General features: G+C 40.2%; 1 protein-coding gene across 4 annotated transcripts in view; it reads right to left on the bottom strand.

Annotated features, from left to right (window-relative positions):
• Positions 1-26,890, bottom strand: part of r3hcc1l (R3H domain and coiled-coil containing 1-like) — a 347,567-nt gene that overhangs the window by 240,012 nt on the left and 80,665 nt on the right. Inside the window, exon 1 of one of the 4 annotated variants that reach the window (XM_059947164.1) lies at positions 16,955-17,016. The exons of the other annotated variants lie outside the window; for them this stretch is intronic. The gene's annotated coding sequence lies outside the window, so the exon portion shown is untranslated. Of the gene's footprint in view, positions 1-16,954; positions 17,017-26,890 lie in introns of those variants that run through there. 4 annotated transcript variants of the gene reach the window in all.

The raw sequence follows: 26,890 nt of genomic DNA, 5'->3' as shown, positions 1-26,890 counted from the left end.
TTCCAAGAAAAAAATCATAAAAGGAAAAATGACACAAATGTGGCTAACGAGAGAAGTTAAGGCTAAAATAAAAGCAAAAGAGGCAGTGTACAAGGAAGCAAAAATTAGTGGGAAAACTGAGGACTGGATGAATTTTAAAAATTTACAGAAGGAAACTAAGAAAGTCATTAGGAAAGAAAAGATGAATTATGAAAGAAAATTGGCAATTAATATAAAAAGGACAGTTTTTTTTAAATATATGAAGAGTAAAAGAGTGACACGGGTAGATATAGGATCTACTGAAAAGGATGCTGGAGAAATTATAATGGGTAACAAAGAGATGGCAGAGGAACTAAATGAGTATTTTGCATCAGTTTTCACAGTGGAAGACATTAGCAACATACCTGATAGCCAGAGGTCTCAGGGAATAGAATTAGGTACAGTCAAGATTACTAGAGAGAAAGTGCTTGAGATAGATAAATGGATTAAAGATAGATAAGTCTTAGAATTAGAGGGTACCCATTTAAAACAGAGATGAGGAGAAATTTTTTTAGCCAGAGGGTCGTGGATTTATGGAATTCGTTGCCACATATAGCTGTGGAGGCCCAATCATTGAGGGCATTTAAGGAGATTGATAGGTATCTAATTAGTCAGGGTATCAAGGGATATGGGGAAAAAGCTGGAAATTGGAACCAGATTGGAGAACAGTTTAGCTCATGGTGGAGTGGCAGAGCAGTCTCGATGGGCCGAATAGCCTACTTCTGCTCCTTTGTCTTGTGATCTTGTGATTAGGGACATTTAACAGACACTTGAAAAGTCACTTGGATGATAAAAATGGAGGATTATGGAGGAGGGAAATGTTAGATTGATCTTGGACTAGGTTAAAAGTTCAAAAGGGCCAAAGAGACCGAACCGTGCTGTAATATTCTATGATATACGAGATGTTAGAAAGCATTAATAAAAATGTTTCAGAAAGTATTATTAAATAAGAGCATTTTGCTGTTTTGGAATACAGGCTTTTCTAGTTATTCAACCAATCTCTATCTGCTTATAATCTGTTTGTGAGATACCCGAGTGAGAATATAAGGTACGATAACAGACCACAACATCTATATTACATCTTCTCCAGCAATGACAGTTGTTTCCTCATAGCTATAGCTTAAAAGAAACGGTATATTAAGAGTAACAAGCATTTGGCAGAAAACTTGAGGCGGTTAAAGCTTCACCATTATTTATGGCTCCAGCAACATCTGCCTGAATTATTACCTGTTTTATGCTTGCTATCAGTTATCTTCAATTGCCCTGTATTTACTAATGACTGCTCTGAAGGACAGATTGAAATTTCCTCCAGACTATTCCTGGTCGACGTTACTCATTCTATTCCAACAAGTAATCTTCATGCCCCCTGTAAAGCACACATCAGAACTAAGGGTGTCATTAACTTTTTAAAATCCAATATTGCATCTGTTTCACTATCCAATCAGTTTTACTTGATTGCACAAATTTGCCTTCTAGAGTATAGATGATTAAAATGTGATCAGAATATAAGAGGATTTGGAGGAGCAAACTGGAGGGAAAAAACAAATCCAGAGTGAGGGATTAACTAAAATCAGAGGGAGGCTGTTGGAAGGAAAATGAGGACTTCCCCTCAGAAAGTGATGTATAAAATCTGGAAAACTCTTATTCCAAAAAGATGCAAATATTGGGTGAATTGATAGTTTCATAATTGAGAGTGATAGATTGGCTTTAAGTAATGTTAACATGTAAAGTTGAGCTAAACATCCTCTTTCTTAGATTTGTTCCAAATAATTTATATCAAAATCAAATTTATTACCACCAACTTAGGTGTCATGAAATCTGTTACGCATCAGTATTGTGTAAAAAATAGAGAATTACTATAATTATGAAAACAAATAAGTTACGCAAAGAAAAGAAATAATGAGATATTGTTCAGAAATCTGATGTCAGAGGGGAAGAAGCTGTTCATAAATTGTTGAATATGAGTATTCAGGTTCCAGTACTTCCTTCTTTGATGGTAGTAACAAGAAAAGGGCATGGCCTAGATAGTGAGGGTCCTTAGTGATTGATGCATCTTTGAGGTACTGCCTCTTGAAGGTGTCCTTGGTGGTGTGGTTGTGCCACGATGGAGCTGGCTGACTCTACAAGCCTCTGGCGATTCTGTACATTGCAGCTTCCACACCAAGTTATTTTATGGTTGAAGCAAAAAATGCATCATGCTAATTAAACCCCTGGCTAAAGAACACATCTAGCACTTACACAATCAAACAAGCACACTTTTGAAAGGACGCCTGAAGCGAAACACATCTTTTCCTCTCAGAGGAAAGTTTCAGGTTTCTAGCTTTGGAATTTGATTTTCCCTCCTCTCAGTGCTTTGTAAAGGTGGGGAAATGTGATGGTCCAGCACAGATAAACGATGCCCTCAGGAAAAATCTCAGGTTTGTATTCTGGTGACATACATGTACTCTGAAAATAAATTTTACTTTGAACTTCTTTAAACTTTCAGGTAGGACCAGGGCTATGTCTCAAGGTCATGAAAGAGGATTTAGAGACAAAGCTTGCAGGAGAACAATGGTTAAATGGTTGAAGATAAAGCTCGAGCTACTGTGGCAAATAATTGTAGTAAAAAGGCTGAGGGGTAGATGAAGATAGATTTTTTTTAACCTCTGTTATACATCAATAAAAGGAGTATGCACAATATTATGCTTTCCTAATATGGGAAAGAATTATTTTGATCAGCAATGCACTAATTTTGAAATGCAAAGAATTTTCCACATCAAATAAATTAAGATCTGCATTCTCATTAGATGTTTAACAGAGCTACAGACCGGGCTTGTGAAATTTTCATTGCATCCTCCACTTCGAGCGCTCTAGAGTACAATTAAACTTCATTTGTGTCTACAGACAGCATTCTGAACGAACACTAAGGTGAAGTTTCTTACAGGTCTCGCACGTGTGGTGCCAGCAGTGGAAGCAATTAGTGTTAATGAACTAAATGCACCACAGTAGGAAAGCACTGCACTTCACCCGTTACTGACTTAAAACTCTTTTCTCGAAGATAAAGATGATAACAAACTTGCAAACAGTACATTTTAATTCCACGTCCCATTCCCATTCTGATATGTCTATCCATGGCCTCCTCTATTGTCAAAATGAATCCAAACTCAGGTTGGAGGAACAACACCTTATATACCAGCTGGGTAGCCTCCAACCTGATGGCATGAACACTGACTTCTCTAACTTCCATTAATGCCCCTCCTCCCCTTCTTACCCCATCCCTGACATATTTAGTTGTTTGCCTGTTCTCCATCTCCCTCTGGTGCTCCCCACTCTCCCTTTCTTTCTCCTGAGGCCTCCTGTCCCATGATCCATTCCCTTCTCCAGCTGTGTATCACTTTCGCCAATCACCTTTCCAGCTCTTAGCTTCATCCCACCCCCTCCGGTCTTCTCCAATCATTTCTCATTTCCCCCTCCCCCCACTACTTTCAAATCTCTTACTATCTTTCCTTTCGGTTAGTCCTGACGAAGGGTCTCGGCCCGAAACGTTGACAGTGCTTCTCCCTATAGATGCTGCCTGGCCTGCTGTGTTCCACCAGCATTTTGTGTGTGTTGTTTGAATTTCCAGCATCTGCAGATTTCCTCGTGTTTGCAAACAGTACTGATGATTATTCCTGCCCTCTACTTAAACTGAACATTACACAGATCCTTTCTGAACTTGGTTTCTTGTATCTGCTCATCATCACCTACATTTTTACAGTACATAAGCAAATTCCTAAATACATGTAAGTATACACTCAGTGGCCACTTTATTAGGTATACCTGTACACCTATTCGTTAATACAAATATCTAATCAGCCTTCACATGGCAGCAACTTAATGCAAAAAAGCATGGTCAAGAGGTTCAGTTGTTGTTCAGACCAAACATGAATGGAAAAGAAATGTGGTCTAACTGACCTTGACCATGGATGATTACTGGTGCCAGATGGGGTGGTTTGAGTACCTCAGGAACTGCTGATCTCCTGGTGCCTATCTCCAGCTGCCCCTGTTTTGCACTACTGCCATTCAGAGCAGCAATGAAGTTCCTCCATCTCTGGAGGTGTTCAGGACTTCCTTCATCATGTCAGTAGTTTTCACTACTGTCAGTCATGTAAGTCCCATGTGGAGACTCAGGAATACCATCGCATTCAGATATAGAGGGATTCTTCTTTGCTGTTTCCCTAACAGTTTTATTTTACCAGTCAGGGATGTTAGCCCTGAGGTGAACCCCCGAAATGGAGGACCAGTGGACCTTTGGTCTGACCTCTACCAATTGTTTGGCAAGGGTGGCCCTACCAAGAGCCAAAGCATAAAGATCTGACTCCAGCCAACATAATTCTCTGGGTCACACAAGCCTCCAAACCCTATGATGTGGTTGTGATCCTCTTGGAGGATCTCCTGGTACGAACAACAACAAACATCTCGTGAACAGCAGTTCTATGGGCAAAAATGCATTAATGAGAGAAGTCAGAGGAGAATGGCCAGACTGGTCCAAGATGACAAGAGGACAACAGTAACTCAAATAACCACATGTTACAACAGTGGGATGTAGACCAGCATCTCTGAAAGCACAACATGTCAAAATTGGACTACAGAACCACACTGGGTTCCACTCCTGTACCTAAAAAATTGACCACTGAGTATATATATGGGGAATAAAGTTTCTCCTTGATCTTTAAACTTCTTTCAATTCCTCCTCATCCCTCACTCCTCTGTAAATCCCCATTCTCTTCAAGAGACATGGTACCCATTGCTATTGAGGATAAAATGGAAACAATGAACAAGGAAGGTTCAGCAGTGAAGGGAAAATACGTTCAGCTTTGCAGACAGGAATCATCTAAAGATATTGCAAGGCAGAGTTACATATGCTAAATAAGCAAGCCTAAGTTAGTGGAATAGCAGTCAGAATCTACATCACTAAATTGGTTCTAATCCCAGAATGGCAAAAAGGGAAATTAGATTTAAATAATTATAGCTGGATTTCAATTAAAAGGTAGCTCAGAAATGGTGACCATAAAACCATTGAACTGCTTTAAAAAGAAACATCTGATTGGAGGAATTTTGGCATTCCTTTCCAGTTTGGTGTATGATTGACATCGTCTCCTCAGTTTACGAAACATTAGTAACAAATTCCACAGACTGTAAACAAATAAGAAGCCTATCAGAATGTATCTGGTCCAGGGATTATTTCAAGAAGAGGGGATTAGTTTATGCATCTACCCCAGAGTTTAAAAGACTAAGAAGTGAATCCCACTGAGACATTCTATGTTAAAATACTACTTATTTGTCGGTCAGAGCTAAGGGACACAATCTTAAAACAAAAGGCCAGCCATTATTTTGATGACTGGGTATCTGTGGCAACCACTATCACAGGGCTGTGACTGTTCAGTCATTGCATATGGTCAAGGCTGAGATCAAAAGATTTTGGGCAGCGGGGAATGACAGGATATAGTGACCAACTGGGATTAGATTAGATTTGTCATAAATCCATTGAAACAGTAAAGTGTGTTGCTTGTGTCAAATAACCAACATAGTTCAAGAACGTGCTGGAAGCAGCCTGCAAGTGTCACCATGTTTCCGGTATCAACATATTCGCCACTTACTAACCTTACCCTGTATATCTTTGGAAAGCGGGAGGAAACTGGAGCACCTATGTGGTCATGGGGAAAATGTAACGACTTCTGACGGACAGAAATGGGAATTGAATCCCAACCTTCTGATCACTCATGCTGTAAAGTGTTATGCCATTTAGGTATTGAGATTCCATTGCTCAAAGGTGAAGATTAGCTTTACGCTAAGCTAACGTGCCAGCCTGAAACCAAATCTGAAGCACAGGATCAACCTACGACTATTCTTAAGAGAGAAGCAGGCTCAAGCCTGCTGCTGTCTGTATGTCAGCGTTCACAACAACTATTTTTCATAATCGTTGGTGGAAACACAATAGAAAAAGGTTCAAAAGTAAGTCTTTTATTGATATCGGATTGATGTGCTTAGTCATTAACCAGTCAAGGAACCATTTTGATTTGCCACTTTAGAGAAGTGTAATCTTTAAGAGGATATAGCTAAGTTCGTGAAAAGATAGATATGATTCTGCTCGAATCTTGAATCTCTACAATAGGTTCCCTGTGACTGCAGTGGACGTGGGTCTGGAATAATTTCAAAGAGGGCTTGACAAGTCCCCAGGAACAGATGATGTGTCAAGTTATAGTAGCTAAGTGGGTTAATGGGGATTGAGGTACCTATAAGACATAGGAGCAGAATTAGGCCATTCAGCCCATCAAGTCTGCTCCATCATGGCTGATCTATTTTCCCTCTCAACCCCATTCTCCTGCTTCCTCCCCGCAACTTTTGACACCTCTGCTAATCAAGAAGCTGTCTACCACCACTAAATATACCTAATGACTTGGCCTTCACAACCATCAATGGCATTGAATTCTGAAGATTCACTACCCTCTGGCTAAATAAATTCCTTCTCATCTAAAAGGATATCCTTCTATTTTGAAGCTGTTTTGACTTCCCCACTATTGGAAACATCCTCTCTATTCCTGCTATTTTCCACTTGTTCAGTTAGATACATATGCTAGGAGAGAGAGTTGAATATCAGCTTAAATTTCTAGATCTTCTTTCTTGCACTGACTAAAAACTTGTTTTCCTTTCTTATCTACACACACTCTCAATTACATGAGAAACCAGTGGCTACAACAAATTAGCATGACACATGCTTGGTTATACAACTGCTGTTACATCTTCTCTTCACTTATTCCATTTTATTTCTGTTCTTCACAGTTGCAATTAACTTTACAGTTTGAGGGCTTGAGAATCTGTAAAAAAAAATTATGCTTTCATTTTTTCTATCAAGACCAGGAGATGCCTCAATACATCATGACGTTATATATGTTTTTTTTAAAACACCCAATTTTTCAATACAAAAATAATTCCCAATGGCAGTTAGCTAAATCAAACTAAGCACTGACAGCTTCTGTTAAAACTCTATTGTAACACATGAGATACATAAATTTTGAGAGGTAGCAGATTATTTAGATTTAATTAAATGTGACAGAAAGGACCTGGGGACTAGAAGATATGAGGCAGCAATGGGACCTTTAATCAGATAATCAGTATTACTACCCTCTGCAGCTGCTGACGCAGGCAGTATTGTGATACGCAACACAGGAACTCAGAGCGGTGGGAGGTGTGTTTATACTTCCAATACAGGAGAGGAAGGTTTACCTAAGGAGTCTCTATGTTCTCCCCGTGACTGCATGGGTTTCACCTAGGTCCTCTGGTTTCCTCCTAAATCTCAAAGATGTGCAGGTTAGGAGGTTATTATTGGGAGTAATTGGCAGGCTCATTGGGCTGGAAGGGCTTTTTGCCGTGCTGTACACCTAAATAAATGAAAATAAAAATCGAAGCCAAGACCAATGGAAATCTTGTTCAATATGAAAGAGGCACTGCACAGGGATACGAGGAATAAGCATGCTGATTATGCTATTGGAAGGAGAATAAAAGATGACTAGATTGATCAGTCAACCAGTTGGACTAAAGATGGTGAACTAAGCCTGAGCTGTTTCAGGTCCAAGAGTGTGATTAACAGAAATCTGTGAATAGGCTGCCTGGTCCTAAATGAAAATTGAGAAGTGGTATTACTTCTTAAAATGGGAGATGGTGCTTTGCATCATTTGTTTGTTATATATCCTGTCGTATGATGTACACAATCATGGCCTTTCCATGACCATGATTGCTCTTGGCAATTTTTTCCACAGAACTGGTTTGTCGTTGCCTTCTTCTGGGCAGTGACTTTACAAGAGAGATGGCCCCAGCCATCATCAATACTCTTCAGAAAGTGACTATCTGGCTACAGTGGACACATAACCAGGACCTGAGATGTGCACCAGCTACTCATATGACCATCCACCACCCGCTCCCATGGCTTCGCGTGACTGGTCAGGGGAGACTAAGCAAGTGATACACCTTGCCCAAGGTGACCTGCAAGCCAGCAAAGGGAAGAAGGGCATTACACCCCCTTTGGTAGAGTCTCATCTCCACCTGACCACCGAGTTACTTTGGACAGGAGTCATAACTTGTAGAGAATAACTCAGCAAGTCAGTAAGCAGCTGACATTTCAGGCAGAGACTCTTCATTTCTTGTGTTTACAATTTGTACAGGTTTGGGTATGAAGTTTTCTTGCAATTGTTCACAACTGAGCTATGCAAAGATGAAATGCTGACAGCCATAATCATGTCTACACAGCATAAAAGAACATAAAACGGGCCCGTTTGTGTGATATAAATCTGTCATTCGTAAGAATCTCTGAAACAGGCAAGAAATATTTTTATTTACATAAAACTTTGCTGAATTCAGGACAGGGCATATGAAGTATGAAGAGAATTTAATTTCACTGAAGGCTTGTGAATTTTGTACTTATTACATGTTCTATATTTGTTTGTTAAATAAACTGCTGTTTTTTAAAGAAGTATTTCAATTGACCTTTTGTTATTTTAAAGATTTACACCATCTCAACTTAGTTCTTTCCGCATAATACAAAAAAAGAACAAATATCTGAACTTTTCATCAGAAATAATCACCAAACCCTAATATCATCCTAATCACTTCAAACAAGAATTACATTTGTCCCATGGCAATCTGTCTGGAAGAACTATAAAATTCTCCTGTTCCTGCTTCACAACTTATGCTTTGTTTCTTCTTTCAAATATTTATTTAATTTTATTTTTAAAATTATTATTCATTAGATTATCTTAATTGTATCCTTGATTACTGGCTAGCCAGTGAAATGCTTTAGCTGCTCATTTTATCTATGATCCCTTACACCCCTCTATGATTTAATGAAAAGAGCCACAACTTCTTCAGTTTCTCATCCTTGATATCACATTATTGGATCTTAAAATCTCAACAGCCTTGACTTTGTTCTTAAAATAGACCACTCAAAATTGACTACATTATTCTAACTGTGGACAAAATCAATGATGAGCTGGTTTAGCATTACTGCCTTTCTTTTGTACTCAATATCCTAATTTCAAACGATGTCAATTTTTAGTTGGGATCCTGTAGTACTTCAAAGGCTCTAAATCAGTGGAAGTTGTCATGATAACATGTGCAATCCTAATGAAGGGTCTCAGACTGAAATGTCAACTGTAAATTCCTTTTCATAGAGGCTGGAGGGACTCAACAGGTCAGGCAGCCTTTTGTGTGTGTTACTCTAGATTTCCAGCATCTGCAAAATCTCTTATGTTTCCAATATTCTTCCTCCCCTTTCCCACAACTTTCCAACATGCAGCTCCCCCAAAATGAATGATTTAGTGCCACCTCAGCTTAACATTTGCTGAAAGCTGCATCTGTATCTTCGTACTCAATGGGCATCCCTAGTCAAGTCCTTCTAAATTTAAAGCCATCCAAAACTGCTGCCTATGATCTAACTCAGTTAGGACCTCTTCATTGTCACTGCTATATTGGCTATCTACATTGGTCAACTTTTCTTGGTTTTATCCTTTGTTGTTTCAGTAATCACCTGAGTTTTCTGCACTCGCTAGATATAATCATCCCTGATGTTGATCACTCCACACTGCATCTAATCTCAGGAAATCTCTTCCATTTCTCTTTCTGTACACTGAAGATGCTACTTACAACACCTCTAACCACAGTCTCAATCACCTATCCGAATTCCTTAGGTAATTTTTATTAGAATATTCAGTACAGGAATTGGAATATTAATATTGAAATTGTATAAGATGTTGGACAGGCCAAATTTGGAGCATTGTGTGCAGTTCAGATCAGCTACTTACAGGAGAGAGATCATATGATTGAAAGAGTACAGATTTTGCAGGATTATGAAGATGTGAGGACTTTTTTCCCTGAAGTATAGAAGAATGAGGGACCTACCACCAAATACATCTTTACTTGCCCCCCATTCTCTGCTTTCCATGATTTCCTTGTCCATTTATCCCTCCCTACTAATCTCCCTCCTGTCACATATCGCTGCAAACAATGGAAATGCTACACCTTCCCATTCACCTCCTCTCTCACCTCTACTTAGGGCCCCAAAAAGTCCTTCCATGTGAGGTAATATCAGAAACTACTGGGACCATATATTGTATCCGATGCTCCATGTAAACTGGGGGACTGCCTTGTCGAACACCTCTTCTCCATCTACAAAAGGTGGAATCTCCCTGTGGCCAACCACTTTAATTCCTATCCCATTCCTGTTCTGATATGTTGGTCCATAGCCTCTTCTTCTGCCACAATTAGATCACTCTCAAGTTGGAGGAACAGCATTTCATATTCTGTCTAGATAGCCTCCAACCTGATTAAGCTATCAGTGATTTACCTTCTAGTGTATTTTCCCTTCCCAGTCCCTCTCTTTCTATTTCCCACTCTTGCCTCTTGTCCTCACCTCCCCCGGTGCCCCTCCTTCTCTCCTTTCCTTTTCTACTTATCACTTTCCAGCTTTTCATTTCTTTACCCCTCTTCCACCCACCTGGCTTCATCTGTCACTTTCTAATTTATCCTTTTTCCCCTCGCCCCATCTTTTTATTCTGACACCTTCTCCCTTCCTTTCCAGTTGTGATGAAAGATCTCGCCCTGAAATGTCAACTGCTTGTTCATTTCCACAAACGTTACCTGATATCCTGAGTTCCTCCAACATTCTGTGTGTGTTGCTGCAGAGAACTTGGGGATGATTTGATGGAGGTATGCAAAATGATGAGGATAAATACATGAAGGCTTTTCCCCTGTTGTGGGAGACTAGAACTAGAAGTCAAAGTTACGGGTGAAATGCGAAATATTGAAGGGGAACCTGAGTGGGACCTTCTTTATTCAGAGGATGGTGCGAGTGTGGAATGAGGTATCAGAAGTGGTAGATGTGGATTTAGTTGCAACATTAACGTAAAGTTTAGATAAGTACATGGATGAGGGATGGCTGAGGATAGATGGGACTGGGAGGAAGATAAGGTTGGCACAGTCTAGATGGGACAAAGAGCACTACATCACTGAACCAGGCACTATGACTCTATGTGATTCATAGCACAGCAGCAGAGGAGCACGCCCCTTGACCCTTGATGTTGTGCCCAAACTAAGACATTAATTAAATACTTAATTAAACTAAGCCTTTCTGCCTACATAATGTCCGTATCGCCTCATTCTCTGCATATTCACGTGCCTAAGAGTATCTTAAACACCACTATTACAATTGCTTCCACCTGCACCTCTGGCAGTGCATCCCACTGTGTAAATAAACTTGCACTGCACATCTCCTTTGAACTTAATGCCTCACGCTTTAAATGCATGCCCTCTAGTATTAGACATTCCTACCCTGGGGGAATAAATGGCAGCTGTCCTGTATTGTGCAGTAATGTTTTATTTTCTATCTACTCTATCTATGCCTCTCATAATCTTATAAACTTGTATCAGGTCTCCCTTGGGCTCCATTACTCCAGAGGAAACAACACAAAATTGTCCAGTCTCTCCTTATAGCACATGCCCTCTAACTCAGGCAGGTTAATTCCCTTGCTAACTCTCCCGTTAGTTTATTGTAATGGAAGTACTATTAGATCTTGTACATCCTCTCCTTGGAATGTGTGGGTTTCCCCTGACCTCTCTGGTCTCCTCCATATCCAAACACATATCAGTTAGTAGGTTAGTTGGTCATTGTATGTTGTCTTGTGATTAGGCTAGGGTTAAATTGGTGGATCGCTGGGCTGTGCAGCTCAAAGGGTCTATTCCACTCTGTATCTCTAAATAGATAAATAACTCAATGCATAAAAGCATGCAGACGTGATCAAGAAGTTCAATTGTTATTCAGACCAAACCATGGGGAAAAAATAGATCTAAGTGACTTTAACCGTGGGATGATTGTTGGTACCAGAAGGGTTTGAGTATCTCAGAAACTGATTGTCTCCTAGGATTTTCACCTACAGTAGTCTCTAGAGTTTACAGAGAAGAAAAAAAATTCAATGAGTGGGAATCCTGTGGGTGAAAGAAGTCAAAAGAGAATGGCAGACTGGTTCAAGCTGTCAGGAAGGTGACAGTAACCCAAATAACCATGTGTTACAACAGAGCTGATTCTGATTCTAGTGTGCAGAAGAACATCTCTGAATGCACAACATATCAAGCCTTGAAGTGAATGGGCTACAGCAGCACAAGTTCACATTGGATTTCTAATAAAGTGGCCACTGAATGTATATTTACTTTTGTTCCTCCATGGTGAAAATGCTGTAATCAAAATGCCTGGTACAATATGAATCCTTCCAGCACTCTTGAATGCAATTCAATGTAGGACGTTGCTTTCTCCATTTAGTTCCATCACCTTCAGGAGTATTGGTTTGGCCAAAATGACCTCACCTAAGCTCTTGGCTCCTTCTTTCAGATACTGGTTAATTAATCACATATAAATTGAAACATACAGTGAAATATCTCATTTGTGTTATCAACCAACACAACTTAAGAATGTGCTGGTGTAAGTCCAGTATCACACACATTCCGGCACCAACATAGCATGTCCACAATGTTCACCAGAACAGCACAAGCAACAGCAATTCCCTTTCCTACTACTGTTCTTTCTTTAAACAGTCACAAAGCTTATTAATACTGCTTATTTCACATTCCCACTAATTTTTCCTTTAGCCAACTCAATTGCTCCAAATTCAATCTGGCAAAAAAAAATTACTGCTGTACCAGTATGAGCTTTCGTGATCGCTGTTAACCATTTCTTTATCTATGAATACTACTTTGATCCTTTCTCCTTGTGCTTACATTCATTAACAAACTAGAAGAAAGTTGAGTACAATCATACTGTCAGCTCAATTCTTTTCTTTAACAGAAGAACTAGGACCTATAGTGCATGCAGCAAAGTCTAGAAAAGTGGAGGTGAATCAAAAGGCGATAATTAGCTTTTTCAATTCAATGGCTTGAACAGTATAAGTAGCAGAATGTAAAAGGGTTCAACGGTTTTAGGGGTTTGGGGTAAATCTAATTAAAAATAGTAATTAGTTCATCTCACGATTTTGGCTCTCTTTTTACACTTTTTATTTTATTGCTATTGCACATTGGTTGTTTGATAGAAACATAAGAGATTCTGCCGATGCTGAAAATCCAGAGCAACGCACAGAAAATGATGGAGGAACTCAGCAGGTCAGACAGCATCTATGGAAAGAAATAAACAGTTGACATTTCAGGATGAGACTCTTCTTCAGTTTGTTTGTCAGTCGTTGTTTCAATATAGTTTTTCATAAATTCTATTGTATTTCTTCATTTTCCTGTAAATGCCTGCAAAAATGAATTTCAAGGTAGCATATGGTGGCACATACATTGATAATAAATTTACTTTGATTTTTGACTTTGACTTCATATAGGTTTATATTTCTTACTGTAATTTAGAATATATTTTATGTATTGTACTCCACTGCGGCCACAAAGCAATGAGTTTCATGACATATGTCAGTGATAATAATCCAGATCCTGATGCAAAGAAACTACAGATTACTCACTTCAGCTGGTTTCTGGTATCAATGCAATGCCAAAGGAAACCATTTAATTTTGTTTTTACATTATATGAAACTCACATCCATCCTACCCATCAGGGAGGACATGTTGCAAACAACTAAACAGAAATGAATGGCCTGGCCTAGAATTGTTCACCTATTTTATCACTTAATGACTTAGGGTGTGGATGGTGAACCGAGTAAAATAGTTTGCAATCAATAAGTCTGAATTTAAAAATATAAAATGGAAAAGCAAAGCATTTTGCCCTGCCAGATAATAAATCATCAATAATGTTACTTCTGCTCTCTGAGGAGATTAATTACTTTTAACAGTGAAAACAAGAGCAAAGCAAGCCATTTCTTCTACTTCATGGTAAGTTGCAGGACTCGTGTAGTAAGGAATTTTTGAATACAACCACTGTGATCATGTAAAATTTTTAACTATACAATAAACAACCAGCAACACCAATTAAAAATAGTATTAATTATAAAAAAAGGCAAACAAACTACAAACCTATTTGAAAAAATACTGCTGCTTTTGGAGAGCAAAATACACCTAAACTTACTTCAAAGTTCAAAGTAAATTTATTATCAAAGTACGCATACATCACCATATACAACCCTGAGATTAATTTTCTTACAGGCATTCACAGCAGAACAGATATACAATAGAATCAATGAAAAAGTATACACACTGACAAGCAACCAACGTGCAAAAGACAAACTGTGAAAATACATAAAAACAAACAATAATAAATAAATTACACTGAGAGCATGTTGTAGAGTCCTTGAAAATGAGTCAGTTCAGTGATCAGTTCAGTAAGGTTATTCATGCTGGTTCGAAGCCCTGATGGTTGAAGGGTAATAACTGTTCCTGAACCTGGTGGTGTGGGTTCTGAGCCTCCTGCACCTCCTTCCTGATGGCAGCAATAAGAAGAGCATGGCCTGGATGATGGGGTCCTCTGATGATGAATGCCTCTTTCCTGTGGCAGTGCTCCTTAGTAGATGTACTAAGTGATGGGAGGGCTTTTCCTGTGATGTACTGGGCTGTATCCACTACTTTCACTTGGGGCAATTGAACATAAGCTTCCAGGCAGATTTTTTATTATTTTATTTTTAACTTTTTTTTATTATTTAGAAATATACCAAAGAGTATTCCCGACATTCCAGCCACTCCACCCCAGCAAACATCTGGCAACCCCTATTTAACCCTAACCTAATCATGGGACAATTTACAACAACCAATTAACCTACCTGGTACATCTTTGGACTGTGGGAGGAAACCAGAACACTCAGGGAAAACACAAGCATTCCAAGGGGAGGACGTACAAGACTCCTTATGGAAGATGCCAGATTTGTCCTCCAAACACTGATGCCCTGAGCTGTAATAGCATCCTGCTAACCTCTACGCTATCAAGATGTCAGCACAATTCATGACCAGGGCAAACAAGTAGGGGATTCTGACACATAAATGTGTGTTTTGTTACCTTTCACATTTTTTTTCATATTTTTCAGTTTTATTGATAGCAAACCATACCAGTCTGCTCCACAGCCACACCCTGAGACATAAAGTAATGAAAATATAACCATATATAACCATATAACAATCACAGCACGGAAACAGGCCATCTAGGCCCTCCTAGTCCGTGCCGAACTCTTAATCTCACCTAGTCCCACCTACCCGCACTCAGCCCATAACCCTCCACTCCTTTCCTGTCCATATACCTATCCAATTTTACCTTAAATGACACAACTGAACTGGCCTCTACTACTTCTACAGGAAGCTCATTCCACACAGCTATCACTCTCTGAGTAAAGAAATACCCCTCGTGTTTCCCTTAAACTTCAGCCCCCTAACTCTCAAATCATGTCCTCTCATTTGAATCTCTCCTACTCTCAATGGAAACAGCCTATTCACATCAACTCTATCCCTCTCAAAATTTTAAATACCTCGATTAAATCCCCCCTCAACCTTCTACACTCCAATGAATAGAGACCTAACTTGTTCAACCTTTCTCTGTAACTTAAGTGCTTAACTTAAATCGTCTCTGCACTCTCTCTAATTTATTTATATCTTTCCTATAATTCGGTGACCAGAACTGTACACAATATTCCAAATTTGGCCTTACCAATGCCTTGTACAATTTTAACATTACATCCCAACTTCTGTACTCAATGCTCTGATTTATAAAGGCCAGCGTTCCAAAAGCCTTCTTCACCACCCTATCTACATGACACTCCACCTTCAGGGAACTATGCACTGTTATTCCTAGATCTCTCTGTTCCACTGCATTCCTCAAAGCCCTACCATTTACCCTGTATGTTCTATTTGGATTATTCCCGCCAAAATGTAGAAACTCACACTTCTCAGCAATAAACTCCATCTGCCAACGTTCAGCCCATTCTTCTAACCGTCATAAATCTCCCTGCAAGCTTTGAAAACCCACCTCATTATCCACAACACCTCCTATCTTAGTATCATCGGCATACTTACTAATCCAATTTACCACCCCATCATCCAGATCATTTATGTATATTACAAACAACATTGGGTCCAAAACAGATCCCTGAGGCACCCCGCTAGTCACCAGCCTCCATCCCGATAAACAATTATCCACCACTACTCTCTGGCATCTCCCATCTAGCCACTGTTGAATCCATTTTATTACTCCAGCATTAATACCCAACGACTGAACCTTCTTAACTAACCTTCCACGTGGAACTTTGTCAAAGGCCTTGCTGAAGTCCATATAGACTACATCCACTGCCTTACCCTCGTCAACATTCCTCGTAACTTCTTCAAAAAATTCAATAAGGTTTGTCAAACATGACCTTCCACGCACAAATCCATGCTGGCTACTCCTAATCAGATCCTGTCTATCCAAATAATTATAAATACTATCTCTAAGAATACTTTCCATTAATTTACCCACCACTGATGTCAAACTGACAGGTCTATAATTGCTAGGCTTACTTCTAGAACCCTTTTTAAACAATGGAACCACATGAGCAATATGCCAATCCTCCGGCACAATCCCCGTTTCTAATGACAGCTGAAAGATCTCCGTCAGAGCTCCTGCTATCTCTACACAAACTTCCCTCAAGGTCCTGGGGAATATCCTGTCAGGACCCGGAGATTTATCCACTTTTACATTTCTTAAAAGCACCAGTACTTCCACCTCTTTAATTGCCATAGGTTCCATAACTTCCTTATTTGTTTCCCACACCTTACACAATTCAATATCCTTCTCCTTAGTGAATACTGAAGAGAAGAAATTGTTCAAAATCTCTTCCATCTCCCTCGGCTCCACACATAGCTGACCATCCTGATTCTCTAAGGGACCAATTTTATCCCTCACTATCCTCTTGCTTTTAATATAACTGTAGAAACCTTTTGGATTTACTTTCACCTTATTTGCCAAACCAACCTCGTATCTTCTTGAATGACGTATCTTGGTGAATGATTACTTCTGTTGCTTGCAGAATGTCATCCCTGCTGAGGAGCATGTGATAAAACAGCCAACATGCAAACCTAAAAGGTTCCACATTTCTTTTAACATAGCCATGATGACTGGGGCATTGAGGGACAATGTGGGGTGGTGGGAATTCAGTGGTAGTGGGATCATACTGACTTTTTCTGAACAGCTGCTCAAGAGTCAATGGAGGCTGTATAATCTTCAGCTGAATTACCTCTCTGCTGCTTTATGACTAACTGATGAGGAAAAACTGTTCTTGCTTACTCTCAGCCCTGACCTGTTCTATTACTATTCACTCACATTAGCTCTTTGTTATCAAGGATTCCTCTCCATGTGTTCCTCTCTCACCTCCAACATACACTGGACCATCACACTGAGTTTACAAAATTCTAAAATTCAAGAGAACTCATGAAATTCTAAAGAACAACACTAATGTCATTAAATTACATAATTAGGATTTTACCATTTTCCTAGTAAAATAATTTCTTAATTCTAGGCATTTCAATAGTTGGCTGGCTAGTCCACAGACACTGCAGTAGATTATCTTCAGTTCAAAGTCCAGAGCAAAATTATTAGCAAAATACATAAACATCACCATGCATAACCCTGAGAATAATTTATTTGTGGGTATTCACAGTGAATACAAGAAACACAATAGAATCAATAAAAAACCACCTCCAACAGGATGGCCAAACAATCTATGAGCAAAAGACAACAAACTGTGCAAATACAAAAAGAAAAATAAATAAATAAGCAATAAACATTGAGAACATGAGATGAAAAGTCCTTGAAAGTGAGTTAATAGGTTGTAGAACAGTACAGTGATCATGGTGAGTGAAGTTGAGTGACATTATCCTCTGATTCAGGAGCCTGATATTTGAGGTGTAATAACTATTCCTGAACCTAGTGGTGTGGATTCTGAGGCTCCTGTACTTTCTTCCTGATGACAGCAGTGAGAAGAGAGTGTGACCTGGCTGGTGGGGATCCATGATGATAGATGATGCTTTCCTGCAACAGTGCTATGTGTAAATGTGCTCAGTGATGGGGAGGGCTTTACTTGTGATGGCCTGGGCCATATCCACTACTTTTGTAGAGTTTTCTGTACAAGGGCACTACCAGGCCGTGATACAACCAGTTAACATAAGTTCCGCCAAATCTATGAATGTTTGTCAAAGTGCTGAATTTTTGTAAACTTCGAAGAAAATAGAGGCACTACCGTACTTTCTTCGTAATGGCACTTGTGTTGAACCCAGGAAAGATCCTCTGAAATGACAGCACCAAACAATTTAAAGCTGCTGACCCTCTCCACCTCTGATTCTCCCAGTGAGAACTGGTTCATGGACCTGGTCAATAATCAGTTCCTTGGTCTTGCTGACATTGAGTGAGAGATTGTTGTGGCACCACTCAGATAGATTTTCATTCTCCTTCCTATATACTGGTCCCTTAAGGTTGTTATAATTCAGGTGATAGTGGGAATGTTCTATTACTTATTAAATACTCCCGATGGTGTGCATGTCAAATAGTGCCTGCCTACCAATTCCTGCTCCGAGCCTTCACATATGGCTTAGCTACTAAGCCTAGTGAAATTGCTTCTACTGACAGGAGGAGAGCTACAGGCAGTTATTGGAACCTTAAAACTAGTCTCTTTAGGCTGATGGGGCGCATCTGCCATGGTTGTTAGCTAATCTAGCAGAAGGAAAACACTGACTTCAAACCTCTGCTGCTTTGCGGCTATACCCACACACAGGGAAAGCTTCAGGAGTAAATCCCAAGGAACAATCTGGAGCTGGAGTCCCTAAGGCAGTCCTACATTGAGCTCAACACTGACTGGAAACTCCTGTGACACTACTGGTGTGAAACTGTATCGGTCTCCGCTGTTCCTTTGGAATCAACAGCTGCGTTGGAGAGAAGAAACCTGCTACATGGGCAACAACTTGCTCTCCATATCATATTGCCCTTAGATAGTTGGGATGCAACATCCAGGGTCAACCCCGACCAATGGAGGGCCTGATCCAGCTTCTCCAAAATGCTGACTCATCACCAGCTTTGATCAATGACAGTAGTGCTGTCAGCAAATTTTAATATGGCACTGGAGCTGAGCTCAGCCTCACAGGAATAAGCATGAAGTGAGTAGAGCTGGGGACTAAGCACACAGCCTTATGGTACATCTGTGCTGATGGTGATTGTGGAGATGTTATTGCAACCTGGGGTCTGCAAGTGAGGAAAGCAAGGATCCAGTTCCGTATCCCTAACACTGGTCTCATTCTGATCCAGATTCTCGGAAAGTATTATGATGAACCAGCTTTTAGTGTTTTACACCAGACTTCCTTTATCCTAGCAGAAAATTAAGCAAACAGACAAAACCTCTCCAGGGAATCTGAGGTGACATGATCTTATCTGAGGAGGACGGCAAACAAGCAAACTTATGAAATATGAAAAAATTTTGAGGTATGAAACAGAGAGAATACACAGGTAATATCGGTTTTCTACAATGTATTCAGTACACAATCAATAGAGAATGACTTTTAAGTGTCAACATCAGAATGTTTAGAAGACAGAAGACCAACCGTGAGTACTCCAACAGCATGTTAAAGAGCTGAACAATATTGCAATTCCATTTTAATTACTTAAATGATAGAGGTAGCTATGTAAGCACTGGCATTCTTGGGAGTCTGCAGTTAACATTTTTCAATCAAATTTCTGGACTCTACCCATAAACACAAGGGATATTGCAGATGCTGGAAATTCAAAGCAATAAACACAAAATGCTGGGGAAACTCAGCAGGTGAGGCAGCACCTATGGAAAGCAATAAACAATCGATATTTCAGGCTGAGACCCTTCATTAGGACTGGAATAAACAGTTGATCTTTTGGGCTCAGACCCTTCATCAGAACTCATGAGGAAAGGTCCTGATGAAGGACCTCAGCCTGAAATGTCCAGTGATTGTCCTCTCCAGATCTGCTGAGTTCCTCCATCATTCCAACGGTTTCATGCTTATTGCTAATTAAACCACGTTATGGTTAAATGCAGGAGGGGTTTCTGCTTGCACAACCTCATAGAGCCTAAAAAGACTCTTTACCCAAAGACTTAACCAGAGTTAATCAGCATGAATGCTAAAAAAAATTTCTGGAGCTAATCTTTAACGATTGCCAGTCATAATTTACATGGTAAGGGAAGAGCAGAGTTATAATATTTGCAGAAGTGTCTTCCAATGTTAGACAGGAAACAAATCTTTAGACTCTGTATAAACTTTCAGGCAAAAATCTACCAGAACAGCATGATGCATGCTCTACTGCATTCATTCATCATTCAAGCTTTTTCTCAGGAAGCAAGAACATTTTTACACAAACTTTTGATGTTTACCTCTACAATTTGAGGCAGCTTGGGAACAGTGAATTTCAAAGTGTAGAGGAGAGATAAAGCTCAAAGTACATGTATGTCACTATATGAAACCCTGAGATACGTCTTCTTGCAGGCAAATCTAAGAAACACAATGAAAGCACGAGGCTGTGACCAAAGCATGCAGCATGAAGGCCAGGAAACCAGGAGAAGGGACGCGAGCCCATTATTGATCCTACGTCTCGCTGATCCGGCCAGTTGAAGGGCTGAGGAAGATTGAAATCATCAAGGCAGGTGCAGAGTATTCTGTGCTGTCCACCAGCCTCTTGCTCACTGCTACTGGAGAAGGTGCTTATGTATGGTGGTCTCTCACTCACTACTCCTGAGAGAAGGTCTTTTCATTCAACTGTTCTCTCTCTCTCCCTCGATGCTGTCAGCAGATGGTGCAAGGTTTAATTGATGTGGATTATAGATATTAGAGTCTAATTCAGGTTTCTGATGTGTTCTAGATTCTAGTCGCTCATTTTTGTTACTACTTTTGGTCGATTTTTGAATCGGGGTAGCCTGCAGATAATGAACACTGAGTTGAACAGTACTGAAACATGCCTTCTGATTATGAGTTTTATATTGAGTTTTGGCTTGCTTCTTTTGTTGCCATTTGAGACTTTTTTGTGTGTGGGGGGAGGGGGTTTCATTGTTTTGAACAGGTTGGTTCCATATTTTTGTTTTGTGACTTGCGGGAGATGAATTTCAGGGCTGTATACTGCATACATACTTCGATAATAAATCTTTGAATCAATGCAAGTCTGCACACAACAATCACCACATCCAATGTGGAAAAGACAATAAACTGCAAATAGAAAAGTAAAACACAAAATAACGTAAGCAACACACATAAATTGTTCAAGGCACTCAGCAGGCCAGGTAGCATCTATGGAAAAGAGTAAACGGTTGGCGTTTTGGACCAATGTCCTTCATCAGGACTGTGGAAAAAAAGGTGGTCAGAACAAGCAAGTTGTGGGAGGGGAGGAGAGGAAGAATACAAGGTGTTGGGGAAACTGGGAGGGGGAGAGGTGAAGTAAAGAGTTGGAAAGTCGATTGATGAAAGAGATACAGGGCTGGAGAAAGGGGAATCTGACAGGAGAGGACAGAAGGCCTTGGAAGAAAGGGAATGGAGAGGCACACTGGAGAGTGATGGGGGAAACAGGAAAGGGGATTGGTGAGGAGGGGTGGCATTTACTGGAAGTTTGAGAAATTGATATTCATGCCACTAGATTGGAGGTTACCCAGATGGAATATATGGCGTTGCTCCTCCAAGCTGAGAGTGGTATAATTGTGGCAGTAGAGGAGGCCATGAACTGATATATTGGAATGGAAATGGGTAGTAGAACTGAAATTGGTGACCACTGCGAGATCCACTTTTTCTAGTGGACTGAGTGCGTAGGTGCTCGGTGAAGCGGTCTCCCAATCTATGTCGGGTTTCATCGAAATACAGGAGGCCACACCAAGAGCACTGGATATAGTAGATGACCCCAACAGATCAGAGGTAAAGCGCTGCCTCACCTGGAAGGACTGTTTGGGGCCATGAATGGCAGAATAATAACATAATTAAAAAATTAAGTAATAAATCACAAGAACATGAGATGAAGGGTCCTTGAAGGTGAGACCATTGATTGTAGGAACAGTTCAGTGATGGACTGAGTGAAGTTATCCCCTCTGGTTCAAGACCCTGTTGGTTAAAGAGTATTAACTGTTCCTGAACCTGGTGATATGGGTCCTGAGGCTCCTGTGCCTTCTTCCTCATGACAGCATCAAGAAGAGAACACAGTCTCGATATTGGGGTTCCTTGATGATGAATGCTGCTTTCCTGCGACAATACTCTGTACTCAGTGGTGGGGAGGGCTTTACCCGTGATAAAGTGGGCTGCATACTCTATTTTTTGTAGGATCACATAGAGCCAAACAACAGCCTTGGAGTCTTATCAATGTGAATATAGCAGATTTTCCCACAGGACTGCAGTAGGCCACTTTGAGGGTCACAAGGTCAGGGCTTTGCTTAGTTGGGATTGAGAGTACCACCCACTCGCATATTCTGCATTTCTAAGTTATTGATGCTTATTGACTTGCTGTCCTTCACATGTGGCTCAGCTACTAGGCCCAGCAAAACTGTTTCTACTGACAGGAGAAGGGGTAAAGGCGGGTGACTGGCATATTAAAACCAGTTGCTTTGGGTAGATGGGGCTTGTCAACTGTGGTTAGCAGCTCAACCAGAAGGAAAACACTGATCTCAAACCTCTGTTGCCTTGTGGCTATATCCACTCATGGGAAAAGCTTTGGGTGTACACCCCGGGCACCATCTCATTATAGAGTGCCTTCCTGTTTATACAGCAGAGATGGAAAGGACGATGTCTGCCTTCCACCAGGTCGACTTTCTGATAACCGTCACACATGAAGAATGGGGACTGGTACAAGGAAACAGAGAGCTTCATTGGAGTTGGACATTCATCTGCCACCACCCCATCAAACACCCAATTCATGAACAAATCTCAGGAACAAAATTACTGATTAAAAATTTGGAAAATATTTACCACAAACTTACCGTGGCAGGATTCAGTAAGTTGGTACTTTTGATTTATTTAAAAGCACAAGGAATGAAACTAGTATCACAGTTAACCACAGACACAGCTTGACAGCCATATTTATATACCACAAAACAATAATGATTATTGATTAAATGAGCAATGGATTCACTTTGTGTCGCTCACAACAAAACCTCATTTCATTTTTTTCTGAAGCCTTGTTTCTTGTCAACGTACCGGAATTACATGGCTATAATTGGACAACAGTCAGAAACTGTAACACTAGGAGCAACGATCAGACTTGATACATTGGCTGCCACTACCTTACTAAACCAGTTATTGATCCAAGTTTCATTACTGAGGTCAATAAAGGAGGGGAAATATTAAAAAAAAATCTTCCCATGCTGACAGACTCAGATACCCGATTCCACAAAAACTATTTCTCACTGACACACTGCTGACAAAATATATTTGAGCTCTCTTCTAAGTAATACGTCACATCAGCAGTATTGAACAGGCTTTGCTTCAGTTTATTTTTCTTCGTATTAGTGAATTGAACCGCAGAATATGGATAGATTATTAAGGGAAAGTTGAACTAATCACACAATTAGGAAAAAATAACAATGAATTATTATCTTCAATATTAACTTATTTAAAATATATTTCCAGGCAATTTTCTTTGCAGCCAGTTAGTCTACACTGGAGCACACACTCTCAAAAGATGAAATGGAACAGCAACATCTTTTATAACTTGTGTGTGTGAGATGTATACCATTGGTAAGGCTAGCATTTATTTCCCATCCCTTCTCTCCTCACCATCGAGAACATCTTCAAGCGGCGGCATCTATCGTTAATGACCCTCACCATCCAAGACATGTTCTCTTCTCATTAGTACCATCAGGATGAAGATACAGGAGCTTGAAGACCCACACTCAATGATTCAGGAACAGCTTCTTCTCCCTTGCTAGCAGATTTCTGAACGGTACCTTATAATTTAGTTTAGTTTTTGCACTCTTTATTTTGTAATCTATAAAAAACATTAAAAATCAGCTTTATTTGCAAAATGTACATCAAAACATGGAAAAATTGTGAAAGATGTCATTTGCGTCCATGGATGTGCTGGAGGCTGCCTACAAATGTCGCCATGCTTCTGGCACCAACGTAACATGCCCACAACATACCAAGCTGCACATTTTTGGAGTCTGGAAAGAAGCCAGAGTACTGAGAGGAAGCTCACATGGCCACGGGGAGAAGATACAAAACAGACAGAGGCAAGAACCACTGGCGCTGTAAAGCAACACGCTAGCCATTATAACATGCCTCCTCAGCATTAGTAATTTTGTCTTTGCACTGTATTGCTGTCACAAACAACTTCACATCATTTCAGTCAGCAATAATAAAACCTGACTCTGGTTCTTAAGTGGTGTTAATGAGTTCCCCCACCACCATACAGCTGCAGACCCTCTGGCGAAGATGCTACCACAGAGCTGTTAGGTAAGGAGCTCCAACAATGCAGGACCCACTTCCAACATGGTCTGGTGTGTGGCCTGATCAGAAGCTTTCAGAAGGTGGAGCTGCCAATGTGCCAGCTGTATTTTGGTGATATGTCCTGAGGGTTTGGGTGCTGCTCTCAGTGTAGCTGTAGATTTTGTACATGGCACACACTGTGCAGTGGTGGTGGAGTGAATGAAACTTATTAATGGATGGCAACGCAAATCAGCTGGACTGCTTTGGCTTGGATGATGCCGAGTGTTATGAGTTGCACCCCAGGAAAGATGAACTCTGACTTGTTCCTGTAGCCACTCTTCTTGGTCAAGATTAACTTTTCAGCCTCTCCAGCATCCAGCATCTGCAGAATTACGCATGATTTTGATGTTGTAATGTTGTGCTAGATTCAGTTAATCGCCCAAAGCTTCCTTCTATCATTAGGGAGAAACCTACAACTCTGCTGTGCTTTGTTGGGAAATACTGAGGTTTTGGTACAGAGTGGATGGAGAAAGACGTTGTGTGATCATTATGTAAGATTTAAAGAACTACATGGAACCTTTTATAGATGGGAGAGAATAAATAAGGCAAAATGCAAGAATTTTGCTAACAAATAAAGTCAGTAATTCAGCAATTAATTCTCTCTCCAGGGAGAAGAACACTTTAAGTAGTTGAACACCATGACCCATGGATAAAAGGAAAATGGAAGACTATGTGGGAGGGAAGGATTAGATTGATTTTGGAGTAGGTTAAAGGGATGGCACAAAATCATGGGCTGAAGGGCTTGCAAGTGCTGTACTGTTCTAACATAACTGAATGCAGCAGAAAGTTATATAAACACATGGGAGAAAGAAACAGGTTGTACTCTTACAGTAAGATGCACAGTGATGGGATGGGCTGAGGGTGAGTACAAATACCGGCCAGAAAATTTTAAGTAAGAAGACTCTTCCACATTTTGCGGCTATAGTACAGAGAATCAACTCTCCAACTGATGCAGCAGCAGCTGGATCTCAGCCTAATGCTTAATTCTATAAGAACTTAAGACATAGGAGAAGAATTGGGCCATTCAGGCCATTGAGTCTGTTCCATTATTCAATCACAGCTTATTTATTATCCCTCTTAACCCCATTCTCCTCCCTTCTCTGTGTAACCTTTTACACCCTGATTAATCAAGAACCTGTCAATGTCCGCCTTAAATACACCGAATGACTTGGCCTGCACAGCCATCGGTGGTAATGAATCCCACAGATTCACAGCCCTCTGGCTAAATAAATTTCTTTTCATCTCTGTACTAAATGCATGTCCATATATTCTGAGGCTGCACCCTCTGGTCCTAGACTTCCCCACTACAATATAGGAATCCTCCTCTCCACACCCACTACCTAAGCCTTTCAATATTCAATAGGTTTCAATGAGATTTCACCGTTCATCTAAACTCCAGCAAGTACAAGCACAGCGACATCAAATACTCCTCATACGTTAACCGTTTCATTTCTGGGATCATTCTCGTGAACCTCTTCTGAATCCTCTCCAATGGTAGCACATCTTTTCTTAGATAAGGTGCCTAAAACTGCTCACAACACTGTGCATTCTGACCAATACCTTATAAAACCTCAGTATTACATCCTTGATTTTGTATTGTATTCTTCTCGAAATTAGTTTTAACATTGCATTTGCCTTCTTTACCACTGTCTCAATCTGCAAGTTAACCTTTAGTTAATACTGAACGAGGACTCCCAAGTTCCTTTGCACCTCTGGTTTTGCATTTCCTCTCAATTTAGAAAACAGTCCATATCTTTACTTCTTCTACCAAACTGCGTGACTATACACTTCCCTATATTATATTCCACCTGCTAGTTCTTCACCCATTCTTACAATCTGTCTAAGTCCTTCTGCAGACACCCTGATTCCTCAACACTACCTGCCCCTCCATCTATCTTCCTAACCTCCTCAAACTTGGTTTGGCCGCAAAGCCATCGATTCCTTTATCCAAATTATTGACATATAACATGAAAAGAAGTTGTCCCTAGAAAAGGTCCCCTTTATTCCCACTCTTTGCCTCCTGCCAGTTGTGCTTGTATCTTCCTTGTAAATCCAGGTGCTCATACCTTATTAAGCAGCTGTATGTGTGGCACCTTTTCAAAGGCCTTCTGGAAGTCCAAATAAGTAACATCCATTGACTCTCCTTTGTCCTTCCTGTTTGTTACTTCCTCAAAGAATTCCAACAGATTTTTCAGGTAGAACTTACCCTTAAGGAAACCAGGCTAACTTTGGCCTATTTTATCATGTGCCTCCAAGTATCCCAAAATCTTATCCTTAATAATAGGCTCCAACATGTTTCCAAACACTGAAGTCAGACTAATTGGCCTATAATTTCTTTTCTTTTGCCTTCCTCCCTTCTTGAAGAATGGAATGACATTTGCAAATTTGCAGTCTTCCAGAACCATTCCTGAATCTAGTGATTCTTAAAGATCATTTCTAAGGC

The sequence above is a fragment of the Hypanus sabinus genome, chromosome 22 (genome assembly GCF_030144855.1).
Source record: "Hypanus sabinus isolate sHypSab1 chromosome 22, sHypSab1.hap1, whole genome shotgun sequence".
In the NCBI taxonomy this organism is placed as follows: domain Eukaryota; kingdom Metazoa; phylum Chordata; class Chondrichthyes; order Myliobatiformes; family Dasyatidae; genus Hypanus; species Hypanus sabinus.
Note: the sequence above shows the minus strand (reverse complement) of the source record. Positions and strands in the feature narration are given on the sequence as shown.